This window comes from Camelus dromedarius, chromosome 23, assembly GCF_036321535.1.
Source record: "Camelus dromedarius isolate mCamDro1 chromosome 23, mCamDro1.pat, whole genome shotgun sequence".
Taxonomy (NCBI): domain Eukaryota; kingdom Metazoa; phylum Chordata; class Mammalia; order Artiodactyla; family Camelidae; genus Camelus; species Camelus dromedarius.
Window position 1 is genome coordinate 28,619,001 of NC_087458.1, and position 21,386 is coordinate 28,640,386.

The following is a 21,386-nucleotide window of genomic DNA, read 5'->3' on the forward strand; positions in this document are numbered from 1 at the left end:
GCCAATGGGGACCGGGTGGGAGAGGGGCTGGCTCCGGGGACAGGAGAGGGCATTGGCCGGGGGAAGTGAGACGTGGACAAAAGGCGGGACTGGGGAGGGACCTCTCGCCTCGGCCGTCCTCCGGACCCCTAAACTAGAGACCCGAGAACTACCAGTCCCAGCGTGCACTGCTTCCTCCCCCGCTAAATTTCCACCCCGGGTGGGCGCGCTGCACGCTGGTAAGTGTGGTCCTTCGAGGGCCGCGGGTGATACCTGCGGAGGCGCTTTTCCTGCCGCCCTGCAGCCAGCCCACCCTCCGTGGGCTGCTGAGTCCGAGGGAACCTGCCAGCTCTTTATCCGCCTTCGTGCGAATACGTTTCCCTGAGGCTCACACAGCCTCAGGTCAGTGCAGCTCGCCTTAGGGAACAGGAGTCCCTAATTACTCGGTGTAGTCCTCTGCCCTTAGGAATGTTACAAACATTAACAGCAAAAATGAATTGAGCATTTGACGGCGGTGTGCTGAGAGTTTTACTTGCATTCTCTCATGCACTCTTCTCAACTCTAATAGGTAAGTGCCGCCACCTCCGTTTTGCAAACGAGGAAACCGAACTAGGAAAGTTAGGTCACACTTCTGGGTTAGATTCCAGCTAGCCTCTGTGACTCGAAAGCCCTTGCGTGTAAACTACAAGGGTGAAGGAGGGCACGGGAAGCCTCGTGCTTGATTAACAGCAGTTACCTATAAACTCAGTGTAAGGAAAGTAGCGTGAGCTGCAAAGAAACATTAGTAGAGATTGAAACTTGCGATTTATTTTGATGACCGAGTCCCACGTTAACCATTGGTAAAATGAGAAGTAGGTTTCTCCTGAAAAACCACATTGCTTTTCTTGTGTGATAATTCAGTAGGTAGGTGCAGAGTTTAGGAGCTCGGATGTGACCTCTCTAACCACAGGAAGTCGCTTACTCGTCCCCTCAGCAGCTTAGCTGTCTTTCTGGGAAGTTTTCTTCCTTGATTTCTGTCACCTTGCATCATCCGCTTCCCTCTCAGACTGACTGTTCAGGTGACACCAGTGACTCCTCTGCCTTCATTCCCCCTCTTTACTCTGTCTTAAATGCAGGTGTTTCCTGCATTTTCTGGTTTTCTTTTTGTCGGTTTTCTCTTTGTAATTGCAGTTTCTTGGTGATTTCTACCACTCACATGGATCCAACCATCATACCCTGTGGTTGATTCCTAACTCGATCTTTGTCCTGATTTCTAGACCCACATTTCCACCTCCCTGATAGAAATTCCCTTTTGTCTGGCCCAAGGGTAGCTCAAATGTAATGTGTTCACTGATGTCAGAATCATCTTCAGCTGGGCCTCCTCCTTCATGTCTCTGCCCAATCACTTGCTAATTATATAGACTCTATTTCTGCTGTCACTACCTTTCTCTCTGCTCAGTTCAAGCCTCCATTACCTCCTTCCTGAACCATCACAATGGCCTCCTAAATTACTTCCCCACCACCCTAACTATTCTCCATATCACTACCACAGGTGGCATTCAAGGAGGATCTCTACAAACCCTCTGAAGGTGGTATCTCCCTTCTACCCCTGTCCTGCATTCGAATCCTGAGATAACTAACAGATTCTCCTGGTATATCCTTCCTATGCCTTTGCCCTGACTATTCCCTCTGCTGTCCCACCATTTTGTCTGTAAAATACTCACTGCCCATTAAGTCTCAGATTGCACCTCCACAAATTCCTTCCAAAACCTTCCAATCATTAGACGCACCCTCCCATTGTATTCTTTGTCTTTATTATCGTGTTTGTCACGGTCAGCCATGCCCACTAGACTGGGACTGCTTGGAGGGTACTGACTTCAGCTTATTTGTATGTTCCCAAACTCAGCCCTGTGCCTCTCCTGTTACACGTACTCAGTCAGCGTTGGATGTACTTGTTTCCTTATTCCTTCAGTTTCTGCCTCTATAAAGTGGGAATAATATGGTTTTTATCTACTTACATGGAGGCTGTGAAAACACATGAGGTCGTTTTTGTACAGCACCGTATCTTTTTTACAGACCTATATTGGTTCCATCCTGAATCCTCTTTGGCAGCTTTCATGATGCGGTTAGCTAAATAAATAATACCTATGAATTATTCTTGGCTCTGGCACAGAGAACATGGGAAGCTAAAGGTCAACACCAATCAGTCAGTCTTTGAAAAGTAGGGGAGAAAGAAAGTAGAAAAATAGCCAGTGACCTTCAGTTACACTGAAATGTGCTCAAGTCAATTACGTGTAGTGAATTATCGGTAGTAACTCAGTTTTCTTCACCTTCCTGATGTTGCAAGTCTTTATAAGACGTCAAAGTCGACAAGTAACTATCATTGAGAAACAACGTTCTCAAGTACTGGCTTTTAATATGTAGCATTTCTTAGGTTTTTGTTTTTGTTTTGTTTTGTTTTTGGTCTGTCTTAATTTGTTTCAAACTAAAACTGCATTTGAAAAGTATGTAATAGAATACAGAACGTAATCTTTGTTGACTTGCTAAACAATAAGCGTCTTTTTCTCCCTTACTGAAATCCAATTTCTAGCCAGTGGTTGAGTCCACTTTTCACTAATCTGTAAAACATAAGAATAAAAGCTTGAGTGGCCTAAAACGTATTGCGACTTAACATATCCAAGGTGGAGCCCGTGCAAGTGAAAGAAAAATACACTCAAAAAGTGCATTTCAGAAAAGAAGCCCATTTGAAACCTCTTAATAGAAATAATAGAAATTCTTAGCTAGTTGGCAATTTGTGGACACTAGGAAAAACTTAAATTCATCATTTCAAAACCTACACATATCATTTTAGAACTTGTACACTTAGTGATAAAAATGATGTAGGCGTTAAACAAGGGAGACCTTGGTGTGTTATACAGGGGGCAAAACACCGGTGGAAAGCATTAAGGAGAATAAGATTAAGGACTTTTAAAGAATGTGGAAGAGATTTTAGATGCATAAACCTGTTAAAAATGGTAAGAAATAAGAGCCATTTATAAAATGCCCTTCACCCGGATAAGAGTGTGTTTGCACAGCCTTGCAGCTTATGTAAATATGCATGCTCACCTGGTGTGCTTTTAACTTTCTTGCCTGGATGAATCAGGAGGCAGGGAGGGGTAATCGCCCTGCTTGGAATCATATGGACTCACAAACATAAGGGAGAGTCTCCGCTTTAATGTTATGGCTCAGAAATCGTCCCAGGAGGCTTCGACCAGCTGGGTGAGACTGACCGTCTCACAGCAGTTGCCCCTTAAATGACTTGAATTCTTTAGTAAGACAGGTCTAATTACTCCTAAAACTCCAGTGTAGAACTTGGGAGGGGTGATTTCGTCATTCTTCAAATGGCTTTTCCTATTTTTTGACCATGTGTGGAATTTACAGAACACTCTTCTCCCTGAGACCCCAATCTTGCAAACATTAAATAAAGACAGTGCTCAGCCTATGTTCACAGCTAGGGACTTTGAGGCCCCACAGAGTGGTTCATGCAGAAGGGACTCCGTGAACGTTGTGAACTGCACTGTGCTTGGCTCTCTGACTGAGGTCTCCAAACCCCAAGAAAGAGGATGAGGAATTTGAATGATTGACTACCCCCCACCCCGCGAAATGTCCCCAGGGCTTTTTCCACCTCTCAATCAGGAGCCGAAATCTTCAAAATCATTTCAGCTTCAGATTATAGGCTCACTTCTCCCAGCGACACCTGCGCCATCTCTCAGGCAAGAGATTTTGCTCTCGCATCATGTTTAATATGAAGCTTGTGGTTAGATCTCTCACTTGGTAATCATTTTTCATTTACTTCACGTATCAGAAACAGTGCCAAGCCACGTGGCTCTTCCTCCTCTCCTAAATCCACACTTGGCACTACCAGCATAGTTTCTATTTCGCATTTTAGTCTGGCCACGGGTCTCTAAGCCAGCACCGTTCAACTACATTCTGCCCAGCTTGCAAAGGTAGCAAATGGCCACGAATGCAGTGCCTCTGAGCCAGCTCTGCTTAGTAGCTCCGTTATCTTAAGCAAATTCCTGAATTTTCTGTGCCTCAGTTTCCTCATCTGTAAAATGGGGATCATAGTACCTTCCTCAGTGTGTTTTAGGAAGATTAAACAACTGTCAAATTGTTGTAATAGCTTCATTACAGGGGCATTGTGAAGATCAGATGAAATGTGCAAAACATTTAACACAGTTTGGAAGAGCTCAATAATCAACTGCTATGGATATTCTCATTATTATGGGGGACAAAGGAAAAGCTGCTATTTTGAGAGTAGGATTCAGGACTGCAAAGGTACTATTCTCAGTCCACTGCTAAAGATGAATGGCCTTTGACATTATTTATAGAACTAACTCGAGCAAATATCATCTCCAGAGCTTTCCTAGCCCTTCTTTGGGGGCTTACACTCAATTTTAGCACCCTCTTTGGGTTCCCAGGACACTGCACTCTAATGTCTAATGTTTTTCTGGGTTTTTTTTGCCATGTCCCCGCACCTCACTTCCCTTTCCTTCCTAATCCTCCTCTTCATCCGATACGGGGAGGGTGTGTGTGTGAGCACACACACACATGCGCGCACATGCACACATACACACACACATTTTCTTTGTGCCCACTGCTGAGCATTGAACTTCAAATCACATGACTTGAGTCCCAGACCTGGATCTGTCAGTCACCATGCTATGCAAGTCAGTTTCTCTAAGACTCGATTTTTCCTTTGGTTTTTTCATTCCCTATGGCCAACAGAGGTGGACCAACGTTCCAGATGTGGCATCACGTTAGTGGTTAAGAAGGGGGAAATAACTTGCAGGCAGTTCAGTTATGCAAAACTTCTGGCTTCTTCTTGGTTAATAGCCAAAATATAGGAATTGGGATGAAAATTAAATATTCTCCAAGAACCTCGTAATCAGTTTATAACTAAACTGAATCTTAGGCCAGTTTCTGTCATGCAGACATCTGTTAGCAAGCAGCGACGAGGTAACATACACCACCTGTTGTGTGAGTCTGACGTAGTGCCAGGTCTTGGACCTTTTGGGTTCTGCAACCATGACCTTGCATGAAGGAGCCACTGGAGGCATATGAACAATATTCCAGAGCCAGGATTCTGCCGCCCTTATGGTAAGCATCAGCCAACTGGAAGTCCTTCAGCCCACACACTATTTCTGATGGTCCAGTTTCTTACAACTTGTTCATGCAAGGGTGGGAGTACCTCCAAAAAATTTCAGCCAGTCCACATATCCTGAAGTCACTCACTCTATCAATGACAGACTATCTATCTATCTAGTTAGTTAGTTAGTTAGTTACTTGAGTTATAGTCAGTTTACAATATGTCAATTTCTGGTGTACAGCACAGTTTTTCAGTCATACGTCAATATACATATATTCATTTTCATATCCTTTTTCACCATGAGCTACTACAAGATCTTGAATATATTTCCCTGTGCTATACAGTATAAACTTGTTTATCTATTCTATATATACCTGTCAGTATCTACAAATCTCGAACTCCCAGTCTATCCCTTCCCACCCCCTTTCCCCCTGGCAACCACAAGTTTGTATTCTATGTATGTGAGTCTGTTTCTGTTTTATATTTAAGTTTTTTTTTTTAGATTCCACATGTGAGTGATATCATGTGGTATTTTTCTTTCTCTTTCTGGCTTACTTCACTTAGAATGACATTCTCCAGGGACATCCATGTTGCTGCAAATGGTGTTATGTTGTCATTTTTATGGCTGAATAGTATTCCCTTGCATAAATATACCACATCTTCTTTATCCAGTCATCTGTCAATGGACATTTAGGTTGTTTCCATGTCTTGGCTATTGTAAATACTGCTGCTATGAACACTGGGGTGCAGGTGTCATCCTGAAGTAGGGTTCCTTCTGGATATAAGCCCAGGAGTGGGATTCCCGGGTCATATGGTAAGTCTATTCCTAGTCTTTTGAGGAATCTCCATACTGTTTTCCACAGTGGCTGCAGCAAACTGCATTCCCACCAGCAGTGTAGGAGGTTTCCCTTTTCTCCACAGCCTCTCCAGCATTTGTCATTTGTGGAGAGAGACTATTTCTAACACCCAGTATGACGACTGTTTCAACAATGAAAATTCGATTTTGACATTTGTTATATTAAATAGAATGATCATTGGTCTCAATCGAGACAAGAAGGAGAAATGTGCTTGTAGGACCGACCTCTGTTAGGGAGTCTTCCTGATGAGATCACTAGCTGCCTTCCTGGAGTGGGAATTTGTGATGGGGCAACTGACTGCACCTCAAGTAACTTAACCTAATCCATTCATAGAATCATGCTGTCGGCGTTGAAGAAGTTTAAAGTAAGTATGCAGACATTATCAGGCTAATATTTACAAAGGATATATAGTATGCTCGGTACATCCCCCCTCCCCTAACGTGAGAATTATTCTTGTTTTACAGATGTAGGAAATGAAGTTTAGAGAGGTTATGTCACTTTGCACAGGCCAAAAGCAGGGGAATGGTACAGTCAAGATCTGGATATAAGTCCAGACCATTTCTACCACATTAGGATGACCGTAAATTCCGGTGTGCCTGTGACAGTCTTGATTTACAGCATTGTCCTGTTATTCTACCCGATTAGCACCCCCTTTCATTTTCAAAGATGTCCCAATTTAAACAGTGGATTATATGATCACCCAGACTACCCTACGTTGCCTCCGAAGTCCAAGGAGCTCCATTCCCCAAGTATGTTAGATTCCCTCAGACATAGGAACACACCTCAGCAAGAGCCCCTCACCTGGCTGCGTCTTGCCCCATTCCCCATCACACTATTTTGAGTAAAAGGGAGAAAAAATGGTATAATTAGGTAGCACAAATTCAAGCAAAGAAAATCCTGCTAACAAGAAATAAAAGTCTCTTCCTTTATTCAGAAACTTGTAATAATGAGTCACCAAGAGATTGGACAGACTAAAGTAACTGATTATAAAATGTGATGAAAATCATAGGAAGAAGAATAAGACCATTATTGAAATTAAGCTATATTTTCAAACATGTTTGCCCAGGAACATTCATATTGACTACATTGGGTGTCTGTTTTGTCCATTTCCATTTATCTTTACTAAAAGGGAAAAAAATTGCACCCAATTTTTACCACTTGAGGCATAATATAAAAATCATACCTTTGGTTACAAACTTCTAGTTATAAAGTAACTATCTTGGGAATGTAACGTAAAACACAGTGACTATAGTTAATAATGTGTATTTCATATTTGAGAGTTGCTGAGAGAGTAGATCTTAAAAGTTCTCATCACAAGGAAAAATCATTTTGTCACTGTGGTGACAGGTGTTAACTAGATTTATTGTGGTGATCATTTTGCAATCCACACAAATATCGAAGTGTTACGTTGTCACCTGAAACTCATATAGGGTAATGTGTCAGTTACACCTCAGGAAAAAAACAAAAACAAAAACCACACACACACACACACACACACATCTCTGAAACAGTTAGATTTACCAGTCAACTGTGGGAACTAGAAGGCACTTCTCTAGGGGTCCTTGAAAATTTACTCAAAGAGCATTCCTTTGCCAGACGATACTAAAATCCCTTTTCTCTGCTGTGACCTTTCCCTGCAGAGCTAAACACAGCTGCCTGTGCACATCTGTGGGTTGAGAAGCGCTGGCCTTTGCTCACCTGTGGGTTCCCCGTGGCCCAGACACATGGCCCCGTGGCCCCGGGGTGAGCAGGCCTCCAGAACGGAGAACGCTCTTGGGTGAGGCACAGCGGCCCTCTGTCACGCGCCATCCCGTGACTGGGTTGACTCTCGGAGGCTTTCGTTGTTTCTCAGGGCCCCCCCCTCTGAAGTGGACTATTCTTGGTAGCTTCTCCACTAAAGTTAAGTTGCAGCCACAGTCTCTTATCACCTCTGACTTTGCGTGAAGTCTTGCCAGCAGTGGGCTCCCAGCGGTGACTGGCAGCAATGGCAGACTGAGAGCACTGAAGGAGGCCAGCAAGGCCAAGTAGACAACCTGGAATTCTCTCGTTAATTCTTTGCGTTGTGCCTTGGATTTGGTTAGATCCAGTCTCTTTCTTTAAATTCTAGGAAACTTTTTGGGGTGAAGGGTGGAGAGGATGGGGGAAGCAGACGATGACACAGGAAAATATGTTACCTTGCTCTGGGAAGGGAGTCTTTTGAATAGGGAATGCTAAAAAGGACAGAACATGATTTGGGTGGAATTTACACCTATTTGATTTATAGTAAAATGTGTTTCAACCTGTACCTACATCTTTTTTTTTCCCAACGGAGGTACTGGGGACTGAACGCAGGACTGCGTGCGTGCTAACCACGAGCTCTACCGCTGAGCTAGACCCACCCCCCTCGTACCGACAGCTTAAAAACACGCACGAGGCGTTCGTGGTGTCATGGTCAAGGTGGGGGTCATGGGAGGGCTTCAAGCTGGGAGGACAGGAGAGGCGTTGTCTGTATCATATGTTCTAAAGAAGAAAATTTCGTTCTTTCCTAATCTAATACATGATTCTGACTCCCCTTTCTTCTCATTAGGGTTGTTAAGAAAATGATGGCTAGGGTCTAATGAATTCGGACAGCATTCTGTGTGCATTATGTGTGTACATTATTTTTTTATCCTTTTAACAATTCTGTGAAGTAAGTACTATTCTGATTCTCACTTTCCAGGTGAGGAAAGCAAGGCACCAAGAGGCCCTCAGCCTCCCAGGCACTGAGCAGCCAAGCCCGGTTCCAAACACACAGTCTGGCCCTGGAGGCCGTGTTCAACCAGCCAGCGCTTGGCCTCACAAAGAGCTTTCTCAAATGGGTTAGTGCGTTCCCTGCTGCCTTAAAGCAGAAGAACAAACATTTGTGACTTACTTAACTGTTCAGTATGCTGCCCTCATAGTAGAAAACATGACAAACGTTATTAACACGAGCTGTGACACAATTTCCTTGATGTGTAGGACATAATCTTCAAATGGGCTTTTTGATATTGAAAAATATTGACTCAATTTTTACACTTCCCCTTCCAACAAAATTGAGCTGCTGAATTTAATGATTTTAAACTCCAAAAACTGTCCCATTTTCTTGAGTATTCTTTGTAATAGCTACTACGTGTAACCTGTGGTGAAATCTTTGAAGGTATCATAACAAGGACCTAGAGAAGCTATTAATAACTTAGCATTTCTTGGTCATGGGGTAAGATTAATTGAGTTTAAGTCGATAATATTTATGTCACTTGAAGTGCTGTTTTCTGACAAACCATATTCCTCATTTCCTTGAAAGTCTTGTTAAAGTTTAATCCTTAATGAAATCAGTGGCAGAGTGCCTTGTCCTAACAGGTCCTAAGCTGGTTGGAGGCTTGGCTTAGCTAAGCCAACCTGCAGCGCCTCGTGCACAGGTGCAGATAAGCTTCATCGCACCATTCTCGATAGTTCTCTGTTGTCTTCTTCCTGCTGGGTCTGTCTTTCATTCATGTAGTCATTCAGCAAACATTTTTTGCAGAAGTAGTAATCTGGGTTGATGCTTTTATTTCTTTATAACTTGAGCAATTTGGGGGGGGGTGCCACTCACCAAAATGGAAACTGTAAGATGAGGGGTAGTTGGGAACAGAGGAATAAGCTCATAGGTTCAACTGGGACATGATGAGCTTGAGTTTAAGGTGCCTTTTTGACATCCAAGTGAAGGAATGCAATGAGGAGCTGGCTGTGTGGGTCTAGAGATGAGAGAGAGAGAAAGAGGGAGAGAGATCGCAGCTAGATACAAAAGATTTGAGAGTCATCAAGCACCCAATGTGATAGTTAAAGCCATGGAATGTGGTTGCTGGGGAGGAGGGTGGGGAGGGACAGACTAGGAGTTCGAGATTTGTAGATACTGACAGGTATATATAGAATCAGTAAACAAGTTTATGCTATATAGCACAGGGAAATGTATACAAGATCTTGTTGGAGCTCATGGTGAAAAAAGAATATGAAAATGAATATATGTATATTCGTGTATGTCTGAAAAATTGTGCTGTACACCAGAAATTGACACAACATTGTAAACTGACTATACTTCAATTAAAAAAAAAAAGCCATAGAAAAGTAGTTCTTTACCCAAGGGGTAAGGACCCACTGGGGGTCACCAGCTGCTTCAGGATGCCCATGTAATCCTAAAATCATATGCAGCAGGCCCTCCGCACAGAATGTATTTCATCACATTCTCCAAAGGGTTCATGACTCCAAAAAGGCAAAAAATGAAGGATGAAAAGAGAAGGTTCAGGAAGGACCATTGGCGATCTCCAACACGTAAGAAGTAGGAGATTAGCAAAGAAAAGATCAGAAACTGTGGAAGGGGTCACAGAAGTCAAAGGATGAGAAGGTTTCAAGGAGGGCAGTGGCCAAGAGTGTCCCATGTGGCAGAAAGGTCAAATGAGATAAAGACTGAGAGGTCCTTATCTTACTTGCCAGTTCCTTCAGGGATGTTCTGTATGCAGTGGATACTTCATAAATGTTGACAGAAAAATTACATCCATTAAATAATTTGAGAGGACTGAAAGAAAAAATTAATAGAATTTATTTTATGGTGCGCCAACGGCAGGCTTACTTAGGTCTGCCTTCACACTAACAAATGAAGCACACAAGAACTTGGTGAACACCTTATGAGGCCATTTTATAAAGTCTCTTTTAAGTGGTGAACTGGATTAGTCTCCCAGACAACTAGCGCCAGCTTTGTACACAGGTAAACAGCCCCCTCCATGCAGTGGATGAAAAGATAATGTCTCTGTATATGTCAGCGGTCCTCCTGCTATATTACAGTGCCTGAAAAACCAATTATTCTGGAAGCATTTGCCTGTCGACTGGATTACGTTCCCTGGGAGATGCGCTAAAAACATGAGCTGGCTAAAGTGTTTGCAGAAATACTGTTAAGCCACAACTGTTCTGGATTGTTAGCTCTAGAATAACAATGGCTTTTTATTTGCAACCCTTTTAAGTTGATAAAGATTTCATAAATACTGTATTGTATCATATAATACTAACAGTCCTCCCCCGGCAAGCATGTGGTCATAGAAGCCTTTCTTGTTCTTTTTTTTTTTTTTTGGAGGAGGGTGGTTGGGAGGGAGGTAATTAGGTTTATTTATTTTTAGAGGCGATACTGGGGATTGAACCCAGGACCTTGTGCATGCTAAGCATGCACTCTGCCACTTGAGCTATACCCTCCCCCGAAGCCTTTCTTCTAAGCTAAAAAAAAAAAAAAAAAAAATCCCTTTATCTTTTAAGGAGATAATCTCCTAAAGTCTAAAGATGGTTTAAAATAACAGACAAAAGTTTTGAACACAGTTCAAATGATAGTGATGATGATGCTAAACCCGTTTATGAGCTATGGTGTAAGCCAAGGGGCTGTAAGAAAGAGACTCCAAAGACAGAGATTTATACACGATAGAACGCTGCGTCTCTCCCAGGCAGTGTTCAGAAGCACGTGGGTGATTCAGGCCTGATGGGCAAGTCTTCTCCACAAATTATTCGGGAACTCAGGTTGCTATTCCGTCCCCTTGGTGGGTGGCGTCTCTGTGGTAGAAGCTGGTTCACCAGCATCCCATGAACTTTCCAGCCACCCTGGAGGGGAAGAAGAGAGAGGAGAGCAAGCAGCTTCTTTCATAAAGGACGGGACCTGGAAGGTGCAGACATCACTTATGGCCACATCTCATTGGAAAGGAGTTATTCAGTTAGTCACATCCAGCTGCAAGGAAGGCTGAGATTTTTTAGCCTCTAACTGGGCAGCACGTGCCCAGCTTAAACTTAGGAGACTCTGTGTAACTAGAAAGGAGCAGAAATATTGGGAGGCACTGGGCAGTCCGTGCCAAACTCTTGCTTTGGTGTTTTTACAGTCATGATTATGTTTGTAGCAAAGATGCAACTATGAGTTTTTGATCTGTTCATGGATTCCTAAAATGGGTTAACTCTGAGACATCCCATTTTACTTTTAATTTTGCTCATTGTATACAGTTTACCTCTTAAGTCCCTGAGTACTGTAGATAAGTAATAAGATCTCCTTGGAGAGGTGTTGGAAAAGCATCATTACGCTGACTTGGTCTCAGGGACATGTTAGTTACAGAGGTAGCCCAGCTTGTCTCTATGACTCTCCTTGTCCCTTTGCATCTGCATCAGATGCACAGAGATGATGTGTTGCTGGAAATACCACAAGGCAGCTTCCCTGTGGAGTCCTTAAATCCCATGGTGAAAAGAGACACAGCCAGTAAACAGGGAAAACCATAATATCAGCAATTGCAGTTGCTCCTGGAATAAAAGAATAAAATAAAATAATTAAACATAGGAGGGTTAACATAAAGGCACCAGAGGGCTATACTGTTTCACTTTTGGAGAGGTTGGAGCCTGTTGGAAGTTGATAGGAAAACTTAGTGGTTTGCAAAGTTATTTAATTTACTTTGTATTAGGCTTTGGTGGGAAAGCAAGGAAATTATGCCGTGCGAATGCGGTCACCCAGGGAAGCGTGAACGCGCACCAGTTAAACGGAAGTGTTTTCCCACCACTGCCGCTCCTCCCGTGAGCCCGGAAACCTGGATTTTAGAAACCATTTTTCTGCATTTATGAAGTATTTTTTTCTGTCTCCAGAAATCTGATTCATGATTTCATTAGCAGCAAATTCTGTGCGGTTCAATATGGTAGCTGGTAGCCCTGTGTGGCTGTTGAGCACTTGAAATGTGGTTAGTTCATTAAGGTAAATACATACTGGATTTCAAAGACCTGTTATGAAAAAATAATGTAGAATAAGTAACGATTTTTAAATATTGATTCCATGTGTAAGTGATAATATTTTAAATATATCAGGTTAAATAAAAATGTATTATGAACACTAATTTGACCCGTTTCTTTTTACTTTTTTAGTGTGATTCCTAGAAATTTTTTAATTATGTTATGGTTAATATCACATTTCTATTGAACAGTGCTGACTTAGAAGCTGTAAGAGGATAGACAATCTCTTTTTCCAAGATTGAAATGACCTGTTCTATGGCACATTGTCTTAATCCAAATGTTATAAAGTTTTAAACCAACAGCCTCTCCAGCCTACACTCTCTCACACCCTAAATCAATGCTGGGACACTGATCGTGTATCCCAGAGTCACTGGCCTTGGGTTGAAAATTTTCTAATGGCGGATGTCTTTCTACTCTGCACGATGATCTTTTCCATTTATGGACAATTCTATCAGAAACTCTTTCTTTACAGTGGGAAGAATATTGGTTCTTTGTACTTTCAACTTCATCCAAGACTTCCTCCTTTAGCATAATTAGAATAAATCTAATCTTTCTTGCCATGTGAGTCTTACCATTTAATTTAATTTAAAAACCATGAGGTACTGTATAAGTAACTATACGCAGAATCATGCCCCCTCCATCCAGCTCAGCTCAGCTGTTCCCAAGGCAAACAGAACAATTCCTGTTCCCCTTGCTTGCTTGACACATTCTCATTTGCTAATAGACGTCCTTTTATCAGAATGTTCATTCTCCAGAACGCTGTAGATAGAAGTTTGTGGAGGAAAGCAAGAGTTGTTATAGGATGAAAATATTCACTAATGAACTGACCTCTAAAAAGTTAGCCTGCACTCAAACATCATTTTCAGTTTAACATTAGTGTCCTCTAGGACACCGTAGGTTCTTCTAAAGGACTGATTTAAATACTAAAGTATTGAGAAGCACCAGGGGAAAATTCATGAAGCCCTTCAAAGAATGATTTTTTATGATGGTGTAGCAAAATTCATATGATGTGAATTGTTTCTCATACTTTCAAACAATTTTTTGGTCAGGAAGATTTTTTTTTTTTTTTACAAACAAACAAATGAAAAAAAACAACACTTCAGTTGTGTGACAGGTTGAAAAACATGGCCCCAATGTTAGATGAATGAATGAATTAGGGAACATCTAGAAAATATATTTTACATCCTGGAAAAGATAGGCTACTATATTTTCTTAAAATTTGACTACATTTTCTTTCTCAATTCTGCATCCTTCGTTTTTTGAGAAGAGAAATCCCAGATCATTACCCTCTCATGCCTTTCCTCTTGCCCCATTCTTGGTGTTTTTAATCACCATATGATACTTTAGGGGCCTTTGCAGTGTTTGAATGGTAGACCCCAAGACATATGTCTATGTCCTCATCACTGTAACCTGTGAATGTGAGTTTATTTGGCTAAAGCGTTGCAGATGTAATTAAATTAAAGGTCTCTGGATTATCTTGGTGGGTCCTAAAGTCAATTCCAAGTGTCCTTAAAAGAAATAAAAGAGAAGACACATAGGAGAAGGCCATGTACATACTGAAGTGGAGAGTGGAGTTGTGTGGCCACAGCCAAAGAACACCTGGAGCCACCAGAAGCTGGAAGGGAGAGGAAGGATTTGCCCCTTCAGAGGGGCTACAGCCTGGCAGACACCTTGATTTAGAACTTCTGGCTTCCAGAACTGTAAGAAAATAAATGTATCACTTTAAGCCATCAATTTTATGGTAATTTGGTATGGCAGCCTTAGGAAACTAATATAGACTTGCTTGTGATAAAAACCCTTCTTTTTTTATTTAACGAATTTTTAATTTTTTATTTGAAGTATAGTTGATTTACAATGTTATGTTAGTTTCTGGTGTAGAGCATAGCGATTCAGTTCTTTTATATTTTTTATACATATATATATATTCTTTTTCATATTCTTTTCCATTATGGTTTACTACAAGATATTGAATATAGTTCCCTGTGCTATATAGTAGGACCTTGTTGTTTATCTGTTTTATATACAGTAATGTGTTATCTAGTAATCTTAAACTCCTAATTTATCCCACTCCCCCTTTCCCCTTTGGTAACCATAAGTTTATTTTCTATGTCTGTGAGTCTGTTTATGTTTCATAAATAAGTTCATTTGTATCATATTTTAGATTCCACACACAAGTGATACCATATGATATTTGTCTTTGTCTGATTGACTTCACTTAGTATGATAATCTCTAGGTCCATCCATGTTGCTGCAAATAGCATTATTTCATTCTTTTTCATGGCCAAGCAGTATTCCAGTGTGTGAGTGTGTGTGTGTGTGTGTGTGTGTGTGTGTGTGTGTGTGTGTGTATGTGTGTGTGTACACCACATCTTCTTTATCCATTCATCTGTCAATGGACATTTAGGTTGCTCCCAAGTCTTGGCTATTGTAAATAGTGCTGCTATGAACATTGGGGTGCATGTACCTTTTTGAAGTAGTGTTTTTGTCTTTTCCAGATATATGCCCAGGAGTGGGATTGCTGGATTATACGGTAAGTCTATTTTTAGTTTTGTAAGGAACCTCCATACTGTTTTTCAGAGTAGCTGCACCAATTTACATTCCCATCAACAATGTAGGAGGGTTCCCCTTTCTCAACACCCTCTCCAGAATTTATTATTTGTGTATTTTTAATGATGGTCATTCTGACTGGTGTGAGGTGATACCTTATTTTGGTTTTGATTTACATTTCTCTAACTATTAGTGATGTTGAGTATCTTTTCATGTGCATGTTGGCCATCTATATGTCTTCTTAGTAGAAATGTCTATTTAGTTCTTCTGCCCATTTTTTTTTTATTGACAATACCTTAATTTATAAACTAGCTAAGGAGAAGGGAAAGAAATACTCAACTTTCAGTCTGTACTTTTGGCCCACGTGGCCATTACACTTTTTCTTGGTGTCAAGGTTGGATTGAAGGTATAACATGCCAAGTTACTCAGCCCTAAATCATCATCCTTACTCAACCACTATCTTGATAATTTAAGCAAATCTATTTTATCTCTTTGGGTCTAATTTTGTCTTCCCCTAAAATTAAAGTAGTAAGTTAGATGTTCAGATCAGAACATCCCAAACTGATATCTTGAGGAATTCTGTTTTGAAGGATATAAATGGGTATACACCACAATACCCTTACCCAGAGCCAGGGACTAGGGTGGATAGTGTTCTGTGTTCAAATAAATTTAGGAAACTCTGAGCCAGTTTTGCTATATGTCACCTCACTCCCTGGCAACAGCTGATTTGGACTAGGGGTAGATAACTGACCTAAACTGGACCTCAAAGAGTCTCTCTTCCAGGAATTTGGAATTTAGATCCAGAAATTCTAGTCTTTGCTGGTTCCTAGAAATGGGGATAAATAAACTCAGGGGCTATGAGTTAGTCATAGTCTTCTCTATGTACAGAAAAGTGGAGAAAGCTACTCTTCAGGTAGATGATAATGGAGCCTCAGAGACAGAAAAGATGGAGAAGTTATCTCCTGATGGATTTTGGCTTCTTTAGTTGCAGTGCAAAACTTCTATAGCCATGAAATAAACTGTCTTCTTTTTGCCCAAGTTAATTTGAGTAGGGTTGTGTTACTTGCATCCAAAATAGCGTTTACTAAGACAGAAGATTAGCACTTGGTAACTCACATATTACTGGTGATACTACAAAAAGAAAGTCTTGCAAAACATATCCTAGCTAAAGGCCCAGGGATGGGAGTTAAAGGTCCAGGTAAACAATAGAGGAGAAGAAAGCAAATTTTATATAAGTCACAATTAACTTCATCACTTACATCTTAGCACTAACTTAGTTAGTAAGCATAAAATTTATGCATAATCCCTGTTCTCAAGGATTTTACTATAACACTGCAGATTCCAAACTAATATTTATCAAAATAGATTCTTGATGGCAAGAATTGATTCTTGTGTATAGTTGATAAAGGGTCACCAGTTTTAATTAAGTGGAACAAAGTTACTACTTCCGTGATAACCATGATATAACTGGGAATGAAAAAATATTTCATTTAAAGTAGTGTCTCTTCAAATGTTACGGGTTTACTAAATTTTAAAGAGTGATTATGAGATTATCTTGTTCATGGAGATGTGTTTAAAATGCTTTGTGTCCATGTGTTTAATCTCATCCCTTTAATGGAGCCTAGCAACTTTACCTTCAGGTGATTTTTTTACCCACTGAGAGAAAGTTTCCATCTGTAGTTTTGATCTGGAAACCACTATTTTTCAAAGAATCAGGAAGGACACGGTTACACATTAAAGGATATTCAGGTGAAAAATGTAAAACTCAGCAGGAGTTTCAGACTTCAAATGGCCGTGTGTTGTGTTTTCCATAGCGTGTCATGTTGTGCTTTAATGAGTGTGACCTCTTTCCTATTTGTCATTTCTTAAGGCATATCGAGCAAGCAGTAATGGGCTTAAATTGTCTTCCGGGTGAGGCCCCTTGGGGGATCCCTCAGTGATATGTGGCTAAAAATAAGACCTGGGAGTGCCTAACTTCCCGCTGGGCAGTCTGTCAGCTCTTGCCACGCCCAGGTGCCTGGCTCTTCGTGGTGGGAAGAAAGAGCGGGCAAGGTGGTTTGGCAGATGCCAGGGCATCCCCTTGCGAGTTCTGGTGAAGAAGCTTTGAGTCCAGATCAGAACTTCAAAGCAGCAGCAGAGTCCTTCAGAACAGTGCTCATCAAATGGTTACCGTCGGGGCCAGTTTTGACTTGGCCCGCGAGGGTTCTAGTGACTTTGTCCCTGTTGCTCATTCGCAGTCGTGGGAGTCAGCGGTCTAAAGGGGAGGAGTCAGTGAACCCGGAGAATCCCTCAAGTACGGGATTCGAGGGAAACCGAGGGCATTTTTGCTGAATTTAAGTTCATATTTAAGATACTTTAAAACATTCATGTCCTTCTGATTTTGACAGTAATACATCTTCATTTTGGAATGAGGGTGGGGGCTGAAGGGTATAGGATACAAAAGATACAGGATGAATCATTTAAAATACCACCAGCCCAAGCCACCGTTTCCATTTCAGCGAATTTTCTTCTGGGCTTTTTTGCTTATATTTATGTTTAATCTTCTTGTGAGTTTCCTTAAAACTCAAAACTGTGGCAAAGCCTTTCCCACATTGCTGCAAGCTATTTGTAAATCATTCTTCTCCAAATTGGTACACCTCGATATACTGAAATTAGAACAGCTCAGCAGAAAATAAATGGCCCTCCTTGGTGTTCTGCAGTTCAGTGCAGCTATGAGTCTGGAGACCTGCAGGTGGGGAAGGCAGTTCTTCCTCCTGTCTCTTTGTCCTGCAGTCTAAATGGAGACTCGGAATCAATTTTATTAGATGAGGGAGGAAGGCTGCACCTTGTTGTAGAGCTTCCCGCCAGGGATGGTGGCATTCACCTCCTACAGGTGCTCATGGTGTGGAAGTCACTGCCGGGACAAGACACGTTGGTCAGTAACGGTCTAAACCACCACATCCAGGACGTAGCCTTAGCTCACGTTGGTAAGGGTCTGGTCGCAAACATAGTTTTTAATGACTATTCTATCATTCTGGGTTCTTGGTTGCAAAACAACACTCTAGCTAATTTAATTAATTAATTTAAAATTTAAATTAATGTAAATATGTTCATCTCTTGGAGGGCCCAAGAACCAGGCTTGAGGAATATGCAGCTAAATTACAGCACCAGGATGCTTCAGGAATTTAACTGCACCACTGACTCTGGAGGTGGGACCCTTTGTCACTGCCCCTCTGAAAGCTGGATGTCCCTCTGCCACAAGCCACGACCCTCAGTGGGATGGATTTTTTTCATGGACACCTCTTTCTTCTTGTCACTCTTTGGAGTCAAAATTTCATAAGAGTGACTCTGACTGGTGGAACATACATCTCATATCCATGCCCCAGCTGCGAGGGAAAGTGGAAAAACAAGTTGGTGACTTCTAACTTAGGAACAGAGATATTTTGCAAACATAAAGAGGCTGTTCATAAGCTCATGGGCAGGGGAAAAGTGTAACAAAGTTGAAAACAATTGTGCAATGCTTTATTGTGTAAATGTCTCACAGTAGACTTAATTTCTTGATTGTTGAAAATATGGGCCACTTAAGATATTTTTTAGTCGTCTTGATTGAGGTCTAATTTACAGACAACTGAAATGGGCCCTTTCATGAGTCCTGACCAACTCATAAAACCATGGAGGAGCCACCATATTCAAGATAAAGAATAGTTTCATCACCCTGCGAAGTCCCCTCACATGCCACCTCGTAGTCAGTCCCTCCCCCTGCCCCCAGCTGCAAGTAACCAATGGTCTCTTTTAGCCCCGTAGGTTTCCCTCCCCAGAATGTCACAGTGGGCACCCTTTTCCCACTCTGCCTAATTACTCTGAGACTCATCCAGGCTACTGCACGTGTCAGCAGCGCTGTCATTTTTGCTGTCGAGTAGAACTCTGTCACACAGAGGTACAGCTTGTGTACCCATCCACCAGCTGGGGCACGTTTGGGTCGTTGTCCAGTTTGTGACAGTTATTAATAAAGCCACTATAGCCATGGGAATACAGGTTTTTGTGTGCACAAGTGCTTCCATTTCTCTTCGGTAAACACCCAGGAATGGAATTATTGGGTTATATGGTGAAAGTATGTTTGACTTTGTAAGAAGCTGCCAACGAAGTGGACATCATTGGTGTATACATCTATCAACATTCATCAAACTGTACACTTGAAATACGTGTACTTAGCGTACTGCACAGGAACCATTCCACAATAGAGGTGTTAAAAAAATACTAAAGCGGGCAGCCCATTTTGCCTTCCCTCCAGCGCTGTGCAGGAGTCCTCACTGCAGACTCCCCGGCACTCAGCCTTTTTTCTCATTTTTGCTACTGCTAACATGTATTAAAAGTAATACTGACGCTAATCCTTGATGAAATTCCGGGACAGAAAAGAAATACAACACGGGAGCCCCAGGAAAGGGCCGCCCTCCTTCCTTTCCTCCCCTTCGCTCGGCTGTTCTCGCTCCCCGTCACCTTTCCTTATAAACTCTCATCTCCTTGAGGCCGGGGGGGAAATACGGAGTAGATGCCAGTGGAGGTAGGTAATTAGTAGTGGTTGGTTGCCTAGTCAACCCATAAAGCGTCCCACAGGAGAGCAGCTCCTTAGAAAAGAGCCAGAGAGCTGTCTTGTATCAGATTTTTATTTCTCAAAAGTCCTCGGAATTTTGAAGGACAGACAGTCTTGTACACGAAGGGAAGAAATGAGCCACCTGGAGTCCACAAGTTAGTGCCTTTAGATGCAGTTTCTCCCTGAGCCTGTTGTAACTTTGGGTAGTCTTTCAATCTCCCTAGCTTCTGGATTTGTCCTTGGTATTGAACCTGCTCGTCCAGGTTGTGATTTGGCTCAGTTCCCCGCTCCCGCCCTGTTACTTATCCAATGTCTTCTCCCCCCTTGAAGGACTCTTAGCACCACAGTCACTAAGCCCCCTGGCTTCAGAGCTGCTGCTGTCAGCATTCAGACTCTTGCTGTTGCCTTCAGACCCAGTCGTTTCTTCCTGTCTCCACCTAACCCTTGCCCGAGTGCCTGGGGCTTGGAGTTACTGATGACTTGGGTGGAAACACCGATGTAAATCCATCTATGGATGCCCTAAAGCCAGGAGGAGAGCCAGTACAGCTGGGTGACAGAACTAGGACCAAGAATATTTCCATAGGTTGGAACAAAGAACTGAATGTAACAAGGTAAACTGCAGCCAAATGAGGTTCTGAACTGAGTTTTAAAACTCAGCTGCACAAGCACGAGGTGGGAAGTCATGAATTAGTTCTGCCACACATGGAAATGACATGAGGGTTAAGCAGACGATGTTTCATATGAGTCACTGGAGTCGTGTGGTCAGTGGGACTGCCAAAAACAACTGAATGTGGGCTGAGGCTACATTACCAGACACAGAGTGAATGGGTCAAAATGGACATGATCTCATTTTGTGCCATCAGTCAGACCGCACTTGGAGTATCAGGTTCAGTTTGGGGTCACGCACCCTAAGGCAGACCAACTGGAGGGTATCCACCCACCGTCACCGCCATCACAGTCTGGTTTCTGTCTTACCAAGCTCCTGGGGCCTTCCTGCAAGCCCGTGGGCATGTTTCCTGCCCTGTCCTATTTGACCTTGCTGCTGTATCTGCGCATAGGCCACTCTTTCCTTCCCCAAGTTGTCTTCTCCTTTGGTTTCTTGTCATTATACCCTTTTATTTTTTTTAACTGTTTATCTGACCACAACCTTGTCTCCTTCTGCTCCACAAATATGGATGCTCCCTACCTTTCCTAGCCCACTTTTCTTCTATACATTCTCTAGGGGAGATCCTGTCCATTGTTGTAGTTTCAACTACCAAGTATACCATTGACTCCCAAATCCCTTTTCTAGACTTGATCTTTTTTCAGCTCTTGTTCTATATATCCTCTTTTTTTTTCCTTTTGGTGAAAATATTTGATCAATAAATGCCCAGAAGACAATAAAGAGATCTCTAAGGGGAATAATAAAAATGCCAAAAGGAGATAGATCTTCCTGTGTAGGACATTTCTAGTAGAGATTATTTGCAATCTGGGAGCCCTTCTAGATATTTAACCATTAAAGCTCTTGTTTTGCCTGAATCACTTTCTAGGAAGAGGCACTTCCTTGAAGGAACGGGTT